General features: G+C 46.5%; 1 pseudogene; it reads right to left on the bottom strand.

The window, feature by feature from the left end:
* Positions 1-4,352: 4,352 nt before the first annotated feature.
* Positions 4,353-6,506, bottom strand: LOC120848042 (annotated as a pseudogene).
* Between the last annotated feature and the right edge of the window lie 3,644 nt (positions 6,507-10,150).

Below are 10,150 nucleotides of genomic sequence, written 5' to 3'. Positions count from 1 at the left end.
AAAGAACTACGCACAAGTGGAAAGAGAGGCCTTGGCACTCATATTTGCGGTCAAGAAATTCCACCGGTATCTCTTTGGGCGTTCGTTCACCCTCGTAACTGACCACTACCCGCTAACGTCGATCCTGGGACCTAAGTATTCTACCACAGCCATAGCTGCTGCGAGGATCCAGAGGTGGCGCTTGTTACTTGCAGAGTACAACTTCAAGATCCTGTACCGCAAGGGCGGGGAGCTCGGGGATGCTGATGCCCTATCGAGACTTCCTCTGAAAACAACTGTAGGAGAGGAAAGTATGTTGAAATATTTTTCACCCACAGAGCAACCGCTTCTTTCAAGTTCTGATGTGGGGAAAGAGACCCTCAGCGACCCCTTGCTGCAACGTGTCCTTGAACACACCAAGAGAGGTTGGCCAACATCCGTGCAAGATCCAGGGTTGCAACCCTTCTGGCACAGGCGGGAGACGCTGTCAACGGACCAAGATTGCCTACTCTGGGGGATTAGAGTCGTGATTCCACAGGCACTACAGGCTGCGGTCCTCAAGAGCCTGCATGAAGAACATCCAGGAATGGTGCGTATGAAACAACTTGCGAGAGAGCATGTGTGGTGGCCCGGAATCGATGCCATGATCGAGAACAAGGTGCAGTCATGCGAGATCTGCCAAGCGGTCCAAAACGACGTTCTTCCAGTACCACTCCAGCCATGGAAGATGACCTCGCGGGTCTTTGAACGTGTTCATTTGGACTTTGCAACCAAGTCGGGAACCAACCTGTTTGTTTTGGTTGACAGTTTTTCTAAATGGGTTGAGGTACTGCCCATGTCTTCCACAACCGCACCCCAGACAGTCGAGAAACTTATGGCTGTCTTCGCACAGTTTGGACTACCCGAAGAAGTGGTGACTGATGGAGGCCCCCAGTTTCGAAGTGAGGAGTTCAAGAACTTCTTGAAGGATCAAGGAGTGGTGCACACCATGACGCCACCCTACCACCCGGCTTCGAATGGCGCCGCGGAGTGGGCTGTGCAAACAGTCAAGCGAGCGCTGCTCAAGCAGGTACTTGAAGACGACCTCCAAGGGAAGAGAAGGAATATCCATGAGAAGTTGTCGTGTTTCCTACTTGCCTACCGGACGACACCACACACAAGTACTGGAAAGGCACCTGCAGAGCTCTTCCTGGGACGGCTTCCGCGGACCCGACTGTCGCAGCTCAAGCCAGGTGCAACGTCCCTTCCACGACGAGAGAAGCAAAACAAAAAAAAGGAGCTGGCTGACAAGCGCAGAGGTCCAACGAAACTCTTTCAAGTGGGCGACAGAGTTTGGGTCAGAAATGTGAGGGGGGAGAGAGTAAACTGGACCAAAGGCATTTTAAAGAAAGTAATCAGTCCGGTTACATACCTGGTGCGGGTGGCTGGCCAGATCCGTTATGTGCATGCTGATCGCTTGCGCTTTCGAAGTGAGGGCTCGTCCCGATCAGCCTTTTCAGAGAGTGGATCGAGTGACAGTGAGAGTGTTGATGAACCGGGCGAATGTGAGGTGCCTATGCCACTGAATGCTGGCAGTGGCCTAGCTGCTCAGGAAGTTCAACGGTCGAGCAGAGCTCGACGCCCTCCAAATAGACTGGTGTACTAGTGTTCTTTTATGTAAGTGTGGAGGAGTGTTGTGTATGTATAAAGCAATGTCACAGGTTCCTATTCTCACCACCAGGGTGCGCTGGTCTTTGCTCTGTAAAATGTGTCTTCGCCATATTAAATTTGTTCTTTGTGTGCTGCTGCTCTGCGTGGGAGCGTCTGTTCTTTGGCGCTTCGGCGCGACACAACAGTGACCACAGTGTTTTTTGGCATACCCTGCAACCCAGTATTTTACACTGCAAAACAGCTAACAAAAGCACGTTGCCGAAGACTCAACAGCTGGCGTATTTTCGAGTATCGTCCTTCCGTGTCCGTCTCAGGCGGTTATGTGAACTTCATAAAGTCAAATTTATCGATGATAATAAAAATATACTTAATTCCTGTCTGAAGATTTGGCAGCATAAATAGAACATCCTCACCTCAAAGATATATAAGTAAATGCACCTTTAAATTATCTGAAAGATGTTCTGCAAATCTTTTTCGGCGTTTTTATCCTCTATAGACACGTTATAGGTGATTTGGAAAAGCTTTAAATAATTTTTTTTTTATTTTGAAGCTAATTTAAAGCTATGTGCTCCTCACGCATATATAACTTCTCAAATATATAGAAGTTTATCATCGCGTTTTTTATGTGTTTTTATTATCGCGTTTTTTCACTGAAACGAATGGTGGAACTATGATGATTGCACACTTAAACTCTCAGAAAGTGTCCGATTAAGTAGATTCCGAATTGAGTAGAGCATGAAATCCCACTTTGTTCTATTTAACAAAAATCATCAGTTAGCGAGGATGATGCTTATTTGTAAATTAAATGGACCGGCATTTTGTCAAGAGCAAACCTCAACATCCAGGCTGTGCCAGTTTATCCAATATAAAAAAAAAAATGTTCACATGGGTAAGCACTGTTTTAGGTAAGATTCGATCTCAGTACGAAGGTGCTCATAGATTAGAGTGAACCATTTCAGCCACTCCTTTTCGCATGATTCGTCGCCCGCACTGGAAGGACTTGTCCCGTGACTTTCGTGACATTTTGAAAATTATATTGCCTTAAGCTCAGTCGTCTCGTCATCATATATATATTGTGAAACGTAATCCGTGAAACACATTTTATGGTATGTATGACACCGAGGTGTCCATTTCATGATTTTATTCACTGTAATTAATTCCTTAGTTCAAGGGAAAAACCACGATTCAACATCTAATACTGCGATACAAAGTTGTACCAATCACGGGTATTTTAGGCAACCTACTTCATTTCGCGAAAACATTTCGATTCAGGTACAATGTATGTGACTCTGGTAAACGAAGGGCTGTTGAGTCGTCTAAACACGACATTTTGTATGTTAATCTAGATTTTCTTTTCTTGTTGTGTAGGAATAAATAACAAAATTTTATAATTTTGGTACCTGAAAATAAGACTGGATTGAACAAACGATAAAGAAAAGAAAACTATATACTGTAAACGACTTATTTTTCGTGGGCTCAATATTTCGCGATTTAGGTCAAAGCTGAAGTTTTGGAATAATTCGCGGGTTGTAATTTTCTCGACGCGGTGGAATCTCAATATAAATTTTAATGTGTTTACATTTTACCGAAATTGTTCGCGGGACCCGTTTTTCGCGAATTGTAGGCGATTAGTGAAATTCTCAAAAATAGATCCTCGCAAAAATCAGGCCGTTTACAGCAGTTAGTTTCACGGCTTAAATAGTGCCTATTGACAGGACAACGCGGAAAATATATTCTCAATTTAGCGGTTCAAACCGGTTCGAACCGGTTTGAACCGTTATTTTTTGCGCTCCGGAACTGAACCGGAACTGAACCGAAAGCCGTGAACCCGAACCGAACCGATAAAAATATCGGTTCGACACTCTGCCTGAAACTCCCTCTGGGTCATCGGCCGGGCATTGTTGGCACTGACAGCGTCTGGGAAACGCGCAGGAGTAATATTCACATAAATGGGCAAAACAAGTCAGCTCACCATGTAAAATGCTGGCAAGTTGCAACGTGCAGAAGTGCAGCTTGCCTTTTGCACCAAACCAGCTGTACTCAGCTGCTAGCTGGTCAGTCAGGGTAGCTCGCAAGACGCTAACGGCTGTCTCGTGCGCCGTGCCGCCACCGGTCGTAGAAAGCCAATCTATATGACGAAAACAAACAAAGAAATTATAAGTATGTATCCGTTGAAACACATAATCAGCTTGTTTTCAGATTTCATAGATACTCTATAAAATGTTTTGTGAAATGAAAATTGAGTTAACTAATTGGCTTACAATGGTTTGGCGGTGGTTCCTTGCTAAGATCCGGGTCTCGAGAGCCTGCACCTCCTGGTGGTAAAGTGGCAATGCAGGTCCCTGGACGCTTGCCTTTAGTTGTGAATCTTCTCTTTTCAACTTCAGCGCTTCCCGCAAGATCACTTGGAGGATGACTGGGATACAGGCGTGAAAGAAAAAAATAATCGCGGCACCGAGTTTGAAGACCAGGTCGGTCAATTTCATCGATTGCCGATTTTGTTCCTTCGTTTTTGAGGGAACTTTGCACTTGAGCAATAGCATGCTCTTGGCAAGTTAGTAATAATTTAAAAAAATAGATCATCAAACACGTTAGTGAGCAGGCACTAAGGGGGGACAGTTCCATAGGGTGCCAACAAGAGCCATTCCTAACTTTAGAAATCTAAATACCATAATTGTGAAGCCATGGTGGCTCTTTTTCAAATAAAATAAAAATGGGCGCAGTTAATTTTTGGAAGGCTTTACGTCGTATGTCCTTTCTGGCTTGGTTAGCATAATCTTGTTGGTTAACTTGTAATTTATCTGAACACGCAATATGCAAACCTTGCGGTGGGCTGGTATTATGGCTTTACCCAAGTCGCTCGCCATCATCAGTAACATGACTGACGTCCCTGCTGAAAGATGGAAACGAAAACTGGTATATTCATTTTTACGAAATAGCCGCATTCAGTTAAAGCGAAAGAGCACAAAAAAAAAAAAAAAAAAAAACGCGTGAAAACGCATAAATGCTCACACTATTTTGGGGAATGGTGGCAGATTGTCGAGCTCTGGCAGCATATTGTTCGTGGCACCCGTAGGGGGCAATGAGCAGCTCTCCCTCTCGCTCTCTGACGTCAGCTCCTCGGTTGGTGTTGCCTTGCACATGTGTAAACTGCTGTCGCGTGATCGCCCGAGAAAAAAAAAATAGAAACGTTACTTCTTCATTGCCCCCCCCCCCCCCGCCCCCCCCCGCCCCCCCCAGACGTTCTCTATGACGTTCATGTAGGCTCCCTGGGCTGGCCAGCCGAGCGTCATGGTACCTCTGTCTTGCAACAGTTCGGTCACGGACCGTGCTTTGTGGATTGGGCTGCGATCTTGCTGTAGATAGAAATAACAGTCACTGAGAGGGCCATCCAAAGCATACGTACGGCAGGAGCTCCGACTCCACAAGCTCTCCGTACGCAGCGGAGTTGAAGTAGCCCTCAAAGCGAACCAGAGGACCCAGTCCGTCCTTCGAGAGCGCACCCGATACGCTCACAGCTTAACGGGCTCTGCTTGCAATGCGCTGAAGATTGCATGGCTTGAATTTGAAAAAATAATTCAATTCTTGTGTCAGCTTTTATCGGAGTTGAATGTCTCATCTCACGAGAGTATCATGAAGTAGCTTAAAGGGGTACTCTACCGTTTTTTTCATTGTCTCCGATTTGCTTGAAATTTTGCTAAACTAACCAACAAACATTGCTAAATTACTATCCCAAATATTAGGTCAAAATATTGTTTTTTTCGCGAAGTTATTAAATTTACAGTTTTGGTCTTCACCATGTTTTTCAAACTGAAAGTCTCTACTGGCAACAACAACAAAGTGACGTCAGTGGAAGGCAGGGGTTAACTTTTTGGACTACTGAAGTTGTTCCCAACGGATTTGAAGCAGTTTCTTGATGTAAAATGAGTGCTTTGGAAGCTCGCTCCCGTATCCGCGCTCCAGCACGGAACAAATGATTGGCATATTCTATTTTTAGACTACTTGCTCGACTGGCAAGCCTGCCTGCCACTGACGTCACGGCACTGAAAAGTGCGCGAATATTTGAATATTGGTTTTTGCACCATTTTCATTTGCCGATTTCACAATACCTATTATGAATTTCGCAATGCTAAATATCATACCGGAAAGGCTAAAGGCCGGGGAGTCAGAAAATATAGTTAGTTGAGGTAGCTCAAAAAATCGGTGGAGTACCCTTTTAACGAGTGTAAATACTTGTGGGAACACTGACACTGTACTAATTGGAGCGTGCTATTCAAGGACCTAAAATTATGTTCTGGCTTCTTAGCTTGTGAACTAATGCAGATTGTAAGTCGAGTAATCTATGGACCTGCAGTCGCAAGAAAATGATAAAGCTCTCACGTGACTATTCAGTGCTCTTACCTGGTGTTGTCGGCTCGCCATATTTGCTGACGTTGATCCTAGCGAGTAGTGAACGTAGATTCATCCGGGAACAGCACTTTCTGTCAGTCTACTGAAGTGAACGCTGAATGTTCCTTAGCGAACAAAAACCGTTTTTCCATGTTAACTGTCGAAAGTATTAGCTTTCTTGCCGGGACGGGGCTACGCGGACGAGCCTCGCGGAGTAACATTCGCCTAGTCTTCACGCTCACGTTGTGGTTGAGTTCATTTTTTTATTTCTTGGGTGGTCAGTGTCGGGTAACGGCTACAGCGGCCACAATCCATCGGTCCTCGTCCTCCGTCGTCGCCCTCGGTCGTGATCCACGCGGGAGGTTGTCAACTCGTTGTTCGTCCCGAAACGCCTGCCATATTCTGTTAATCGAGCACAATGGGCGGCTGCGCAGTCTTGCTACTTCTCTTTGATTAATGCCCTGTTCGCACAGGGTAAGAATTCTAAGTCGTTTCGAAATGGTAACGCTTGGCATCGTTTGTCAAGAAGATCATAAACGAGTGATTCCTAGTTTTTTTTTTATAGATATCTACCGATAACTATACCTCATAAAATATCCGCATCGGTTCATACAGAAAGTGAGGCGTCAGCATTCACCGATAGCTGCATTCGAGTTCTGTATTTAACTTTTTTTGCACACGCGTGTAAATGCTCCACTATTTTGTAGAGCTTGCACTCTGCTCCGTGGTTCTGATAACTGACGTTAATGAAGCTCCATGAATCTTCCGTGCACAAACGAAGTGCTTCAGTACGCTGAGCCAGATCATGGCTGTGCTCTGAGGAGTGTTGCTTTTTGGTTAATTATAAAGCTACTACATTTCGTTAAAAGTTTTGGTGGATGCGGGAGCTGATAGATCTGCATTTCGACAATTCCAACACCACACACAAGCCACAAAAACTACAGAGAACACAGGGCGAGCGTTGGGAGCAAATATATAAAAGTTTGAACATCTTGGGAAGAGACAGTGGCAAAGAAACTTGGACAAGAGAAAAGGAACAAACACGACAGGACGGTGCTGAACTAACAACTGTTTATTATACAAAGGGAGGAAGGAAGAAAAGGGAGGTAGGCCACATCAGTCAAAGGGGCAGATGGAAATCCTGACAGTTTCAACCTTTTAACTTGGCCGTTAAAGCTTCCCTTCATCAAGTGGAAGCAGGACTTTTTTAGGGCGGACCCGAGACAAGAGTCGGGTTTGGTAGTCGTTTAGTCCTCGCACAAAAAAAAAAAAAAAAAAAGAAGGGCATTTTGGATTATAGGTGATACCACTCTAAATTGGTTAAGATCAGTATAGCGGCCTCTTGTCTCGGGTCCGCCCTAAAAAAATCCTGCTTCCACTTGATGAAGGAAAGCTTTAACGGCGAAGTTAAAATATTGAAATTGTAAGGATTTCCATCTGCCCTTTTGACTGATGTGGCTACCTCCCTTTTGAAAAAAAGCTAAAGGGAGGGAAAAGACGACTGAATTCTACAAAAAAAAAGAATGGTGGTCGTGCTTTATCTTCATCCGGTTTCCCATAACCTTAAACAAGTCGGAGGTCGCTGTGGTGTCCCGGTGGTGTTCTCTGCTTCAGAAAAAAAATGGGTCAGATATGTGCAAAGGTCGGTGCTACTGCCAAAAAGCGGTCGAGAAACATATCCACCAAAAACACGTAGTCCCGTTGGTGGCTTGTGTGCCTGGCGTGGTTTATAAGATCCCATTACCGTATGGCAAGGTGTACGTTGAACAGACGGGCCGCTGCCTAAATAATAGACTCATAGCATTCATTCATATTCACTCAGGGCCACGGTCGGGAGGTTGCTACCTTTACACCGCAGGGACTGCAAGTGCCAGCCTAATTTTAGTGAAGTCACAGTTTTGGATAGACATAAGGCTCTGTTATACTCCGACGTAACGCGCGCGCCAGCGAACGCTGTCCGAAGTTGTCTACGTCACGTCAGTCACGCCACGAGCGTCAAAAGCGGCCCTCGCGGGTCCCGCGGCGCGCGTCGGTGGGCCACCAGCATGGCGCATGCGCGTAATCTGACTACGAGGACGCGTTTCCTGTGAGAGTGCGCCCTTTCTGGCGCCTTTTCTTTTCAAATAGGAGACGAGAATTCTCGCGCTTTCATTAGCGCAAAGTTCGGACGACGGCGTGGATGTATCTTGCACGACAAAAACTAGCGCTTGTATTGTTGTTGCACGTCCAAGTCGGGCCCGCACGTCGTTTGCCAGCCGCCGCTCACGCGCACGCTTTCCTTCATCTCTACACATTTTCTCTGGGGCACATTGCATTTTGTTTACAATCTATATAAGCACAAGTGGATAGCGCGACGATCCCTGCCCGCATTATCCCCAGCCAAAAAACTCCGTTGCGTATCCGCTCTCTCTCTCTTTTTATCCGGCCACGACCGCCACGTTAACAAAGAAATGTGAGTGTAGGGTTTTTATATAAAGCTTCCCCTTTAAAGCAAATTACAAAACATGACCGCATCTGCTGCAGCAGCGGAACACAGGTGATGTGCGGAGCAACGAAATAGCTTACCTGTGGGGAAAACGCACAGCCCCCGAATGGCCTCCCAAGCACTGCTTTTCCTGTCCGTGTCACGGTACTCAAGCTTCCTCGTGTCGTAGACACACGGGTGAAAGCGAATTCCCTCGATAAGCTTGTCGACGACCGAGTCCGATTCTTCTAACATGACGCCACACGGAGTGGTCCTCCCGTCATCTGCTATTGCTCGTATTCGCCGCGCTTCCCGCGCGAGGACTGCCGAGAGCCAGCGCGTGATGCATTTTGGTCCGGCGTCGCTGGCGCGGCCGCGGCCGGCGTGGAATGCGGCATGCTCCATTTTGGCGTCGAGGCGGTCAGACAGCGTTGAACTGCAATGGCTTAAAGGGGGTAGTGTAACGAACGAAACCGGAGAAGCGGCACAACGTTGGAAGACGGCCGCGGGTGGCGCTGGCGCTTGCAGCACCGTCGTTCCGGCTGTGGCTCCGGCTTGGCCAGCTTGGCTCCGGCCGATCCGCAGCTGTCGACCACACTTTCGTGTGCTAGTCTCACATTTTTATTCACCTACGAACACAAATCATGTTGTTAAAAGTTCACTGGAAACAAATAATTGTTTCCGAGGTATTTATATTAGCTATGAAGCGTGTTAGGGTGCCTCTATCTGCCGGCCGATGCAGGCACTTTAACGGTGCTACGGATCGAAGCGCCACCTACACCGTCTTCCAAGGAGCGGCCGTTTCCGATGCATAGTGGAGGCTACGCGGTAACTACACAACCGCCTTAAAGCCACTGTAGTCGAACGCTGCCTGTCGCGCCGCCCCGATGGATGGATGGATGAATCCGGCTAAGCCCTTTGGATCGGGCGGTAGCTTACGCCACCTAGCCATTTTGTTTTTAAGCTTAGAATATTTAAATGTGAAAACTATACTCACTCCGCACTGAAAAGAAAGTGAGGCTATAAAACCCCCTTGCCATCAGTTAATAAGCAAATACCTAGGTTTCTCTCGCTTTCTGCCACCATTCACTTAGTAGAGATTACCAAGCAAAGACTCTTCCTTCGCTGGCTCTAAAACCCAATGACTTTATTAAATCTATGTTGTCTTCGGTAGGCATAAGGTGAAGCCCTTTACAGTAGAATACCAAGTGCTCAGCCGTCTCGTCCTCCTCTCTACAAGCAGTGCACACTGTATCCATTTTCTGGTACTTCCCCCTGTGTGTTCTGGTTCGCGAACACCCGTCCTCGCCTCAAACAACAATGAGCTTCCCCTAGAATTGTCATAAATGCTTTCTTTGGCAATAACTGTTTCGTTTAATCTATAGCTTTCCAGAGCCGTCTTTGTCTGCATTCCCTCTAGCCACCGATCTCGTTCTGTGGCCTTAACTTTCTTCTTAACTGAGACCTGCTCTTCCGTAACTCCACTATAACCTAAAAACTTTCCTCTTAATTTCCTAGTGCGCTGTCTCCACTTTGTGTCTATACTCCTCATGTATAAAAAGCTGAAAACATTTCGTGCCCATTGCTCCCCATCCATTTGCCTCAACCGATCCTCAAATTCTATCTTGCTCACAGCTTCCTTGCTCTCAAATGACGGCCACCCCATGT

Source organism: Ixodes scapularis, unplaced genomic scaffold, assembly GCF_016920785.2.
Source record: "Ixodes scapularis isolate PalLabHiFi unplaced genomic scaffold, ASM1692078v2 PGA_scaffold2__306_contigs__length_199485367, whole genome shotgun sequence".
Taxonomy (NCBI): domain Eukaryota; kingdom Metazoa; phylum Arthropoda; class Arachnida; order Ixodida; family Ixodidae; genus Ixodes; species Ixodes scapularis.
Note: the sequence above shows the minus strand (reverse complement) of the source record. Positions and strands in the feature narration are given on the sequence as shown.